At 46.9% G+C, this 13,003-nt stretch overlaps 1 protein-coding gene and 1 long non-coding RNA gene across 8 annotated transcripts in view; one reads left to right on the top strand and one right to left on the bottom strand.

Annotated features, from left to right (window-relative positions):
* The window catches only part of RIPOR3 (RIPOR family member 3), a 42,157-nt gene extending 33,102 nt beyond the window's left edge, over positions 1 to 9,055 (bottom strand). For 3 of the 7 annotated variants that reach the window (XM_053958233.1, XM_053958238.1, XM_053958239.1), the window contains exon 1: positions 2,558 to 2,646. The gene's annotated coding sequence lies outside the window, so the exon portion shown is untranslated. Of the gene's footprint in view, positions 1 to 2,557; positions 2,647 to 3,940; positions 4,148 to 4,676; positions 5,052 to 8,967 lie in introns of those variants that run through there. The other 4 variants (XM_053958234.1, XM_053958235.1, XM_053958237.1 and 1 more) reach the window with 4 other exon arrangements.
* LOC128796516 (uncharacterized) lies at positions 4,920 to 7,431 on the top strand. The gene is made up of 3 exons (XR_008433829.1): positions 4,920 to 4,947; positions 5,227 to 5,273; positions 6,857 to 7,431. It is a non-coding gene; the product is annotated as an uncharacterized LOC128796516 (long non-coding RNA).
* Positions 9,056 to 13,003: the final 3,948 nt, after the last annotated feature.

Here is a 13,003-nt window from a genome sequence, read left to right as displayed (position 1 = left end):
CTCTCAAGGCTTCTGTAAAACACAAAGCAGACCAACTCCTGAGGACTGCATGCTGTGAAAACCATAACTTCTGATAGAAATCCGACTAAACAAGAGCATTTTTAAACTAGCTTTGCCCATCAGCGTGTGTTTGAAATATAAAGAGCCCCCTGCTGCTAGTTCAGAAAGAGATAAGATTTTTAGGACCATCACTTCTCTGCCCAGCCTCGCTCCCTCAGAGTCACTGGGAGCATTGCCATCACTTCAGACATGATCAACGAGACCTTGGAGGTCATGATTTGGCACTCAGACTGGAAAAATACATAAGTGTGGCTTTTTTCTTTTTTCGAAAAGACGCATCAGATTCTCCCTCTGGTGTCTAGCTTAAGCTTCTTTGAAACTATGATTCTTGATTTGGTTTTATGTGCTCTTCTTCAGTCCTTTCCCTGCAGTGTGGAGCAGGTCCCTTGCACTGAGCCACAGCAGCAAGAAGGAATCTTCTGCTGAATAAAGTCTTGTGAGACACAGTCACTGCATGCAGAGCAAACTGGGTTTAGTGGGGCCCTGGTTCCCCTGGGGACTCCCATAATATAAATTATTAATAATAAAAATAAACATTGGCTAGCTTGAACTTCTCTTCATTCCCTTAGAGCTTATTTTTGTGATGGAATTAGCTAAATAAAGCCCACTTGAAAGAATGTTTAATTGCAAACTATCCAAGGAAAACAAAATGGAACTAATTGGTTCTTAGATATTAAACATTCAAAAGGAGATGGCTTTGGAAACAGCTGAAAGACTAATGTGCATTAGGATACAAATGGTGCACTGAGCAGCTGAGGAAAATGCAGTCTAAACTGGACTACATTTACTTTTAAACCAGATATTCAAGTCTAGTCAGTCTGGCCCTGCCTAGGAGACAGCTTTGGATTGTTTCAAGCCTAAACAGAATTACAGCAACACTCTCTGGAAAGTTATAAAATCAGAGGAGGCAAACTTGTGTACTGACTTCTGGGCATCATTTGCCCAGGAAACCCTACCAAACCTACAGGGATTGCTGCTTCCTGAGTGCCCCTTCAATCTCCTCCAGCCTGGAGAACACATCCTAGCAAGGGCCGTTTCATGTGGCTTTTCTGAGGCAGTTGTTTTCCTGCAAGTCTGCTCGGGAGGGCTCCCCAGACCAGTTCTGACAGCACATCTCCACAGGAGGGTGGCTGTGCTTCCACCAGAGCACCTGACTGAGACCTGCCCTGCCCTCTGCACACTCCCTTCCTTCAGCCCTGGGGCTTTGTCACTGCTATTCCATTCAAGTGTTTCACAGGCAGCAAATAGAAAGAATCTGTTTGGTCATGTGAAAACTCCTTCCCACATTCATTAGAAGTTAAATAGTTGCCACATTTATTTCAGAAGTGTTTCTAGCAAGACTAGGAAGTGATGGCTCTAACGTGACTGAAATTTGCAAACAAGAAAAACCCCTCTACGTTAAAAGGGAGCAAGAGCAGATAAGTCATAACAAAAATCATACCGTAAAAACAATTTTAAAAAATTAATGAGTGGTAGAAGAATTCTTCTCCGGAGGAGCACAGCGTGCAATGGAACCAGACTGGTGCTCAGCCACTGAAGGGGCACTGTCTCATCAGCAACATGTTTACTTTCCCACTTATCAATGACTGACAGTGACGAGGCCTCTGCCAGAGATAACAAATTCCTGGAATTGTCAGGGCCCCCAGAACACCCAGCCCAAGCACACGAGAGCTGCTCCCTGGAAGAAAAAGGCAGACACAACTGGAAGTGCTAAGCAGAAGTTGCTCAGCAGGATCAGTCAAGATCAAACTACTTCAACATTTAGGCCAAAAGCTAATGTAATTTAAGGTCCCTTGAAATGTTATGAATACCATCAACAAACACGGCAAGAGTCACTCATGAAAATGCATTTCAGCTTTGTGCACAAAAAAAATCAATCAGCTCTCTGTCTCAGACTTCTTCAAAGACTGTGAACCCAACTGTTTGTTCCCTGAGGACCCAAAGCTTTTGCTGCAACTAACACATCTGCTTAGTGTTTCCTATTTTTCAGCATCACAAGGAGTTTTTCTTAGACCTTGGACTGGTTTACTCAGCATCTCTGGGCCAGTGATCTCCTGAACCCCCACTGGAGATGCTCTGCAGAGCTGCCATGGACAATGCACAGAGCAGGGACCTTGCTGGCAGAAAGGCACCCTTGGGCTCCCTTCCAAATTCAGATCCAAGACATACTGACAAGTGATTCCAGCAACACACCAGGACTAAATGCAGACTGACACAATTACAGCAGCAGGGGCAGGCAGTGCATTCCATGTCCTAACAGAAATGTCGAGTTTTGCTCCATATGACTTGGCTTCCTCAAGACAGATATTTTACAAGAAGATACAGTTTTACTGTATTGTAAACATAATTTGACAATTACAGGTCAAAGTATCCTCACTTATTGCTTTAAATGAAACTAAAAGTAGTCAAAGTCATACATAGACACATGGGGAAAAGATTCATCATGTGTTACTAGAGCTCTGGGGAAAACAGCACAGAAATTATGTCTGAACCTTACCAGAAGATGCAGTGTGTGTTCTCATCCAGAGCCTTCTCCTGCAGAGCATGCTCTCCTTACAGTTGTGGTTTTGTTCTTGAAGAACCCAAGCTCAAGCAATTTTGAGATACTTTGCATTGCTACTTAAATGTTTTGCACTTCTGCTGTTTGTTTGCAGGCAGCTGGGATGCCCGCACAGATTGTCTAAGGTTATTTAAATTCTTCTTTATTTGTTAACAAATTATGTTGTTGCACAACACATTGGCATGTGAACCCTTCAGAAAAAGGGAGAGGCACAACTCGGCCTCAGTGGAATTAGGAAGGAGCTCCAATGAGCTCAGCAGAGTTACACAAAGGACAGCTCTATTGTCCCAGTGCCTCTTGTGCCTAACTGAAGGAACCTTGCTGTATGTCAGGGCTCTTCAGAGGGGCCTCACCTTCCAGGTCAGTGTCTGGGGCTCCATTTCAGACAACAGTGACACATTTCCATCCAGTCTGGGCATTTGGTGCTGCACTAACAGCACTAAGGAACGTGCAGTTACATTTACAACAAACTTACACAGCAGTGTGTTACTGCAGAACTCAGGCATTTCCACACACAATCCCCCCCAGTGTAAATGCTCTTCTCTTGTCTGCCTTTCTAAAAAACCACGTCACTAACTTGCTACAAACCACTTGCCTTCAAAACTTTAGCAAAGCCAATGAACCTTGGGTAGAGACCCAGTCTCAGCCACGTGCCCTGGGCTGCAGTGCTGGCTCAAGGAGCTGCACTGGGAATGTCCCTTTGGAAAACCCCGGCCTGCTATTCTAACTTACAGAGCCCTTCCAACAAAATCCTTCCTCACAACCTGGAGAAATCTTCTAAACTCTTTTTGTGAAATTTCAATTACGTAATGGAAACATCTCATGAGTTCAGGAAGGTTATGGAGGTTCTTCTGCACCAGTAAAAGTACAAACCTACTCACGCCAACATTAAAGCAGCAAACATTCAGACTTTAAAGCACACTGAGGCCTTGGAATTGCCTCCCTGTTTATCTGTTCAGGCCCAGTATTGGAAAATTATAGTTCCCTCTTCAAGTCTGTAGCAATTTCAATAATAAAACAGAGGTTATGTAAGTGCAGAGAATTATGGAACAATATAAGTGGAAAATACATCGTTTTAAAATTCATTTGAATAACTCAAATACAGCTGAACTGACATTATTCACACTTTCCAGTCTTAGTCAATACTGGATTGAAACCAAGCACAAGACATTTCAGGCCCAAAGGAGGTTTTTAAGAAAATTACAAGTACCTATATTTCCAGTTTACAGTGCCTGTCTGGGAAAGCTCCACTGCCTAAGGAAACACCAAGCTGCCTTCTCATGGGATCAAACAGCAGAGATGTGAACTAATTAAGGGCACCTTTGGATCAGGCTGTGAACACAAGGGCTGATTCCACCCCGCAGAGCTCCCAGAGCAGAAACCTGGATGCAAATAGCTGCGGTGTCCCAGGCAAGCAGGGATGCAGATCCAGCCACATTTCCCACTGCAAGTTCATTTCTAACCTGTGCAGACACAAGCTCCAGGCCCAGCTCTGCATTCCTTCCACACCCAGGGCTGGAGTTGTGCCTGGAGAAGGAATGCAAGAGAGAAATGAGTTTCTTATCGGCCTGGCAGATCTTGTTGGGTGATGTAGATGCCTGTGGAGCTGCCAGGACTGCAGTGTGGGACACGGCATGCAGCCTAGCTCCAGAGCTCTGAGGCTGCAATCCAGTGCTCTGGCAGGACACTTGCAATAAGGTAAAACTGCTTTCTGAAGCACAAGCAGCTGCTCCTAACTCGGGGACACCTGGGTATGTTTCTGTTATAAAAAATTTTCATCAAAGGAAAAGTGAAGACCCCAGATTTGTACAAGAATGAGTAAAAAAGGGAATAAATTGTGCATTTCCAGACTCAGGGGCATTTGAAAGTCTGGCTGTAAGAAAACAGATTTAATAATCATAACTCTCACACAGGGGAATACTGAACAGACAAGTAAGGACAGGAGGTTTCTCAGGATAACCCTGTGTGTCCATTCCCTCCCAGCCATGGGCAGCATCATGCACACAACTGCATATGGCAAAATCTTCCCATCGCTCCAAAGAGACCCAAACTTCACCTTGGCTTTTGGTAGGATAAACCAGTTCTGGCTCTCTCAGTTCCACAGCCAGCAGTATTTCAAAATGTGCAGGGACAAAGGCCTCCCAAATGCATGAAGCACAAAGAACTGTGGAAACAAGGCTCTTTGTGTCTGGATTGTGGCCTTTTGAAAATTCTGCCAGGGCTGGGACCCTCCTGGATGTTCCTCTCGTTACTCTCCCCAAACAGAATGCAAACCTGCAGGATAAAGATGTTATGCTGTGGTCAAAAATGTCAAAAGGACAATAAAGGTAATTCACATTGCATTTTGTTCAGACAAATATTTTCATAACAGCTGAGAAAAGAGTGTGTTGAATAGAGCATCCACTGCTTTGAGAAAAAGAAACGCTAGCTAAAATCAAGGGCTTTGGCTACTTTAAGGCTTCCTAGGCAAAATTAAATCAAAATATTTCCTATAAACATTCCCTCTTTTCATCAGCATGTCACTTGTAGTAAGGAGAATGTGATCCTAATTCTCAGCATCCAAATCTGGGATAACTATAAAGTCAAATGTTTTCTTACTTTCACAGAAACAACTGCGACTGGAAATATTTTCCAAAGCATGTTGCAAGTGGAGGTAAGTAAATCAGCTAGCACACAGCACATTTTTAAAGGAAAAAAGCTTCTAAAAATGAATCAGGATTTAATAAAAAATGTCTCTGAGGTACATAAGTCATGCCCATAATAGAATATTTTTCAATTTTCAACCCTGTATAGAGAATTTTAAACCAATAGCAGATGTACGAAACAAAAGCAAAATTGTCCCTTATTCTCTGCTGTGCACACACATAGATAGAAACAGGGAAACCAAGGAGAGGCTCTCAAACATTTTCCACAAGAAAGACAATTTGCTTACAATTCCTTCTCCCTTTAAATTGTTTCTGTGGCAACACATCTGGTGCTGTAATTCTGGGCCAGAACATTAACTATCCTGAAAGAAGAAAGTTATGTTGTTGTTCTGTCTGCAAGATCGTGAAGCAGAGAGAGATCTGTGAGCACACGTAACCAGGTCACCCCTCCTGCCTCCCCAGGCACACAGAACATCAGCTGTGGCTATTCGTGCATAGCTTAAAATTGCAAGTTTTAAAACATTTCAACAATGGTTAGAGAAAACCCTCATGGTAAACACAGTCTATAAGTCAGGGGTTTTTTAAAATAAAATGATGAGTGCTTTGCTACTGCTGTTCCTACCGTGTGAAGTAAAGAAATTATCCAGCTGAGAGGAACAAGGTTCATTCCCTAATCATAAACATAACTCTCCCTTTGCAGTGGAGCAAGACTGATGTTGCTCTCTTATCTCCCAGCACTGCACAAACACTGCTCTATCATCACCATTTCACACCTGACCTGTCAGGAGCACACGAGGCCAAAACCCCTTCAAGTGTCTGTAAAACTCATCTGCCCCAGACCGAGCTACCCCTCCCAGAATCACAGAACCATTAACGCTGGAAATCCCTCCCAGAACATCCAGTCCCAGCTGTGCCCCATCCCCACCCTGTCCCCAGCCCGCAGCTCCGAGTGCCACCTCCAGGAATTCCTGGGACACCTCCAGGGATGGGCACTCCAAACCCCCCCGGGCAGCCCCTGCCAGGGCCCGAGACCCTTCCAGTGAAAAAAATTCTTCCCAAAACTGGCAGCCCTGGGCTCTTCAAGCTCTTGAGGACCAAGAGATTTTACATTATGGAAACAACGGAAATAGATTTTTGCTACTTCATCAAGCAGATCAGGGATGGATTCACAGAGAGAACATGAGCAATAAAATTACACAGTTACTGTCCCAATAATAATTGCATATGTTCTCCATAAAATAGTTTTTATTATTTAATTTGAAACAGCTAAATTCACATCTAGAGCAGTTACATATAAATCTGTTTGCTAACTACACTTAGGGTATTTCTGTATTAATGACAAGATCATCTCAGTGTTCTGATCTTCTGAATTACTGGTGATTAAATGCCTTGTGTCTGTCTGAAAACCAAGTTTTTGCTCTAAAAAGTTGAACTGAATAAAAATGATAGTTTTCGGGCATTCTATCTTTGAAGACATACTGGTTTAAAGCAGTCTGTCCTCAGGGAGAATAAACTGGCAGCAGAAATGGAAAAGTTGAAAAAAGTGGATTAAACCTGGTATTTCACATATGTCCCTTTTGTGCTTCTGCAGGCACATCCGAGGATGGGAACTGAAGCCAGAGCCCTGAGCACCTGTAGCCATTAAAGGCTGCCTGATGTCCTTGCACAACTCACTCTCTATAATTCTGGATTGTCACCAGCCAGTCACCTTTCAAAAGCCAGTGCTGGCCAACAACAGTCTGGATAATTCAACTCTGTTCACTCTTTCTCACACTTTTGGCTAATATCATGTGTGCAGATTCAAATAATATGAAACCTACTATTTTACACAAATTATCTCCTTCAATTCCAGTCTATTTATTTCATCCAAATGGAACCAATTAATAATCCTTCTGAGACAGTTCTCCCTCCTTTGCTTTATCTTGGATAACTTTCTATACCCAGAGCCTCTGCCTTGTCCTGGTGCTCTGTAACCCCACACTGTCACTCCTCAGACCCCTGAGAGACACACGAGGATCACAACTTTCCCCTGCCCACAGACTGAGCCTGGTTTCCCTTTCTAGCCAGAGTGGCTCAGGTCCATTTCTCAGACTCTTTATGAGGATATTGCAAAGGAGCATTTGTGAAGGAATTGGCTTGGAAGGGAATAAAGTGGCATTGGTGGATGTGCTGTTACAGGATCCCAGCTCCCTGCCTGGATTGCTGCACAGGAACCCAGGGCTGGGGAGAACACTGTAGAGCAGCTGTGCAGCTGCTCCTTGTCCTGACAGAAGGAAACCATCCCATCCTTCCCCTGTCCTTGGGGAATCCATTACATAACTCCCTTCTGGCCTCCCCCTCCTCGGCCCTGGCCCCGTGCTGCTGACAGCACACCCCTGCAGCTCCTGAGTGACTCCAGGACGGAGCCCTGGCTCAGGACGAGGACCTGTCACCTCAGGGAAGCCCTTTCACTGCCCCAGAGGGTGTCCAGGCTCTGACTGCAGGAGAAAGCTGCCAGGTTAACGTGCACCACCAGCTCACACGTGTTGCATCTCACACGTTCCTCTCCAGACCTGGGGCACAAAGAGGCTGGGCCTGCCACTCAGGACAGCTCCAGCCCATTTTGGCAGGGTTTGTGCAGCTTTTCCTGCACTGCTACACGTGGTGCTCGTGTCATTCACTGGGCAGGGTTCGGAGCAGGGAAGGGATGAACTGCATGACCCGGGAATACAACAGGGAGGGAGCTCCTCACTGCACACTCCTTCAGCCACAGCATCTTTGGTGACCCTCTCCATTCAACATGCAATATTCCCTCAGACATATTTTGCACTGTTTACTACCCTTGCAAATGATCTTCCTCTGCTTTTCTTGTTTTTAATTAAGAGTTTTCAAAAAAAAAAAAAAAAAAAAGTAAGCACCTCATCAATAGGTGTAGCTCCCATTTTGCAGCTGTGAAAACACAGGTATGGACAGATTAAGTCTTGATCCCAACAAAGGAAATGACTGAATCAGGAGTTTGAGTACTGGTGCTGGTTCAATACTCAAGAAATGGCTCCAGAAATATATAACCTTATTTTTCAAACTCCTTCAAGTTTCTTTGGTTGATTAACAACTCTACTTCCATATGGCCCAACTTATTTAAAACACTTTTTAAAAGGGGAAATTAAACTCTGTCTGAATCAAAATGTAACTGGGCTGTGACCCAAAACCACAACTTGTATTTACACGAATAAGCAATAAAAAAAAAAAAAAAGGCAAATAAAATGTAATCTTTGCACAGACAAAGAGAGTTAACTAAAATATAACCAGCCCATGCAACAACACCTCCAAAAGGCAAACTCGACGGGATGGCATAAACCTCATCCTGCTCCTGTCACTGTTCCACCTGCTCCAGCCAGGTGCTGTCCTGCCGGGGGGTTCCGGGGTGTTTCCTGCCGGGAATGCCTTCACCCCGGATAAAAAGCGAGCGAGCCTCTGCGCGGCTGCAGCCTCTGCAGGAGCCTCGGCATCCTTTGAACCTTGCCCGCTTACAGACGCTCGCCTGCCCCGCAGGTGACCGCATCCCCGCAGGTGACCGAGTCCCGGCTCAGGTGTCCGTGTCCCCGCCAGGGGATGTCCCCTGCCGGCACCGCAGCTCTCCCCTGCGGCCGGAGCGGGTGCCCCGCGCCCCCCGAGCCCCGCTCCGTGCCCGGGTGTGCCCAGCTGTGCCCAGGTGTGCCCTACCTGTGCCCCACCTGCGCTCGGGCCGGCGGGCGCGGAGCGCGGCTCGGCTCCGCTGCCGTGGCGGCTGTCGCGGCTGTCGCGGCTGTCGCGGCTGTCGCGGGCGGCCGGGAGGGCCCGGAGAGCCGCCGCTTATCGCCGCTTATCGCCGCTTATCGCCGCCCAGCCGGGCTCCGCTTCCAGGAAGCCGCGGCTCCGGAGCGCTCGTTTGCCGCTGGATGCCGAGGGCTCCGTGCCGCTCGCTGCTTCCCTTCGCTCCCCCTCCCTCCTTCCCTCCCTCTCTCCCCCGCTCCCCCTCCGACCCCCCTGGCGCTGGCAGGGGGGCTGGGAACGCGCCGCGCCTCCAGCACATGCCGAGCCGGCGGTCACGGCCCCGACCCTCTGCTGTTAATCAGGAGCATCCCGGGCGCCCTCTCCCCGCTCCCCCCGCTCCCCCCGCTCCCCCCGCCGGACACCCGTCCCTGCTGCCCCGGCAGCTCCCCCGTTCCTCTGCCCCCAGCTCTCACCTCTTCTGCTCAGGCCTTTTCTGCCGTGCCCAGATCCCGCCTTTCCCACCTTCCCCATCCATTGCTCCCTCCTCCTCTGCCCTCACCCAACGCTGCCTCTTCACCGTCCCTTTAAAGGTCCCCTCCTCTTGCAGCCCTCGGTCATACAACGCTAATCATCATCATCATCATCATCATCATCATCACCGCCTTTGTTTCTCTCATTGCCTCCTGCCTTTCCCATCCCGCCCTTCCATAGGTTTGCTGGTGCTGAGGAGATGTCATTTGTTCTCTTTGATTCTCTGTTGGCCAAATCCTTCTCCGAGTCCTTCCTGCTGCACCCACTACTGACCTCCTCCTTGCTTCTGCGGGCAGGTACTGCTCCTTGGGCACGAGCTCCCTTCCGAGAGCCTTCCAGGTAATCCTGGCAGAGGGAGGTGAAGCTGTCGTGTGGGAAGCGGGCTGGGATCTCCCTGTTCCTTGTCTCAGCCCGTGCACCCCGCACTCACACCTCTCTCCTGAACAATGCCTGGCCGGGCCTTTTGCAAACAGCCCACACAAACATGTCCCTGCCTGGGCACAGCACTTGGCCTCCGCTGTGCCTCATCCATCTTCCATGTTCCCCTGGTTTCTAGCAGCACTTCCCCGTGCTGACTGACTGACAGCACAGGCAGCCAGACACTCCCCACGGGCAAAATGAGCTGACTGCACGGAATCTGGCCATGCCCTTACCAGAACTTTATTAGTAATGGTGTTTTCTTCCCTTTGGAGCCCGCTCTGCAGCATCCGGCTCGCACATCCTGAAACCCACCCCACTGCAGGAGGCTGAAACACAAAGTGACGTTCTCAAAGCTCCAGCTGACCAGAGATGCCATGCAAGAACCTCTCAGGGCAGGGTTACTGCCTTCTTTCGCAGCTCTTTATGAAGTTGGTCAGGATTTGTATTTTCCTGTGCACACGTTTGAAGAACAGCCTGGAAGGAGGCAGAGGAAGATCTCTTGCACAGCTGAACACGACTGTGAGGAGAGGCATGAGGGAACTGACACGTGAAAGTGAGAGCAGTAAGACACAAAACCAGATGGGCAGATGGAGCTGCCTGAGCCAACGATTCAAGCACTCTGGGTTTTGTTTGTGTTGGACAGAACTGTCCTGAGACACAAGCACAAGTGGGTTTCACACCAGGCCTTCAAAATGGTTGGGGCTTGGAGCACTGCAAATGGCAGTGATGGCACACCATGGATGTCACAGCTGGGGCACCTGGAACACAAAGCAAGGAGATGCAAACACACGGATGTGTACAGGTGAGTACGTGCCATTCCAGTCATGGTAACCCTATTAACTCCTGGCTTGGTTTTCCTGGTATTTTGGGGGGTTATGATCACACCCACTGGGTGCTTGAAGAATCCTCCCCAGCAAAGGCAGCTGCAGCTGTCCTGCTGCTCCGTGGGGCTTTCCAGGCTGACGAGGCAGGCAGCAGTGGCTGCGTGCCCCAGCCTCAGGCAGAGGGTGGTGCCGCAGCAGCTCCTGCAGCTCCGGACGCTGCTGGAACGCTGCTGTCACTGCAGCAGGTCCCTGGCCCCAGTGCTGGCCCCACAGCAGGGTGGAGCACACTGGGACGAGCTGAAATCAGCTGGATTTGCAGGAGGACATTTGTCACAACACCAAATCTCTGCAGGAGCCCTGTGCAACCAGTTGCCCAAAAAGCCATTACTGTTAATGTCATTTCCTCCTAACCATGAGCCTTTCAACCAAATTCACAGAGCAGCCCCTCAGCAAACACCAGTGACCACGGTTCCCTCACTCCTGGTGCAGATGTCCCCATTTACTTCAGCTGAGGAATGGCTTTATGCATTTACTTTTTATGGTCTTCATTTGCTGCGTCTTCATCTGGTGTGTTTATGTGGCTGGTGCTTGGTTTTCATTATTTTTAACTGCATTTCAGATCATTTGCTCTATGGTTTTGTTCACATTCTCCTTTTCCACGAAATTCTAATAAAACACTTGGCTACAGATTTCCCAAATTGAATACTGATGTTTAGTGCAGCTAATTATGCAGCAGGGTTCAAAGTGAGTTCTATAATGTAACAATTTACATATTCCTGAAAACAATGGACACAAACTTACAAATTATTGCTACAAGCTAGTTTCACATTCTTCTGGAATTTCCTTTAGAAATACATATGTTTAGTATTCTCACGCATATGAAAAGCAGTAAATACTGCATTGCTGGCACCATTATAATATTTACAGTGAAAAAATAAAACGCACTCTGATGTGTCTCAGACCTAAAGGGACATGAAAAAAAAAATGCCAGTGTGTTTCCTCCAAGATCTTGGCACGCTTCACAAAAACCCTTCCCAAATTCAGCCACTCAACATCCATCACTATAAGCCAATGATACACAAAGATCATTTTACAACAATGCTTTCGCCGTGGTTGCAACAACATTACACATTTAGTGTTTCAGCATCACCAGCGTTCTGGCATGATCAGGTTAATCATAACTTTATTGTTTAAGTCCTGAATAAAGTAGGTATTGTTTGTTTCCTAAATGGACCAGATTACAGGCAGCCAACCCTGCGAGCAGACCAGCCCAGCCTTCTCAGGAAGATCCAGACTAAACTGACTTTTAGAAAGGCTGCTGTAACCCAGAACTCTGTTTATAAAAGCAAGAGCTAATAACTCAGTAGCTGGGCCTGTTACTGTGATCCTTTGCGCCAGGCTGACTTGCAGAGACAATAATTCTTGCTGCTCCTAATGCAAGCAATATGTATGCCAACATTTGCCCGTGGCTCCACCCCACCCTTTTCTAGTTTATATTTTTTTTAATTTTAGAATGCTACTTTACATCTTCATCATGTGGAGTGATCTGCATAGAAGTGGATTTTCCCTCAGTCTATCGCTGTGTTGACCAGGCACTTTCACTGCTGTAACACAGCAAATTGCAGAGCATGTTCCAGCAAAGCATCCCTGCACAGAGCATTTGCTCTGAGCCTCTGAGGGGGGGTTAGAGTGAGATTGAGCTGTAAATACACATCCCCAGGTCCAAGCACATGATTATTTTTCCCTCTTTGTGCATCTATCTGTGCTGGAGTGTTTAGTTCCTGCTATTATAACTCAGGAGGGAAGCTAAGAGACCTGCCAACAGAAGCAAAGAGTATCTTCTAAAACCTCAACACAACTGGGACAGTGGCTGAACTCACAGGATCCAGTATTTCCAAATGTGACATGCATGGAAAATTTGAATTACTTTTCAAGTCTCCTTGGCTTGTACTTTTGTAGTTTTACTTATGACCGCTGCCCCAGCACTATCTGGTTAATAAACGTTGTTTATTAAACTGTTGCATTAATGTGTGCACACCTGTCTGTTTACTCTCTGGGGTCTCACAGGGGGTTGGCTTGTTTGTGTATGGACGCATAAAATACTGAGACAAAAAAAACCTAAATTAATCTGATCATCTAATTATAATAAAAGTTTCATATTTCCCTAAAAAAATTTTTGTTCCTTATAATTGTTTTACATTCTCCTAAAGTGTTGGTAACTTCATCTTATG

The sequence above is a fragment of the Vidua chalybeata genome, chromosome 17 (assembly GCF_026979565.1).
Source record: "Vidua chalybeata isolate OUT-0048 chromosome 17, bVidCha1 merged haplotype, whole genome shotgun sequence".
Classification (NCBI taxonomy): Eukaryota; Metazoa; Chordata; class Aves; order Passeriformes; family Viduidae; genus Vidua; species Vidua chalybeata.
The sequence above is the reverse complement of the archived record's forward strand: the minus strand, read 5'-3'. Positions and strand labels throughout refer to the sequence as shown.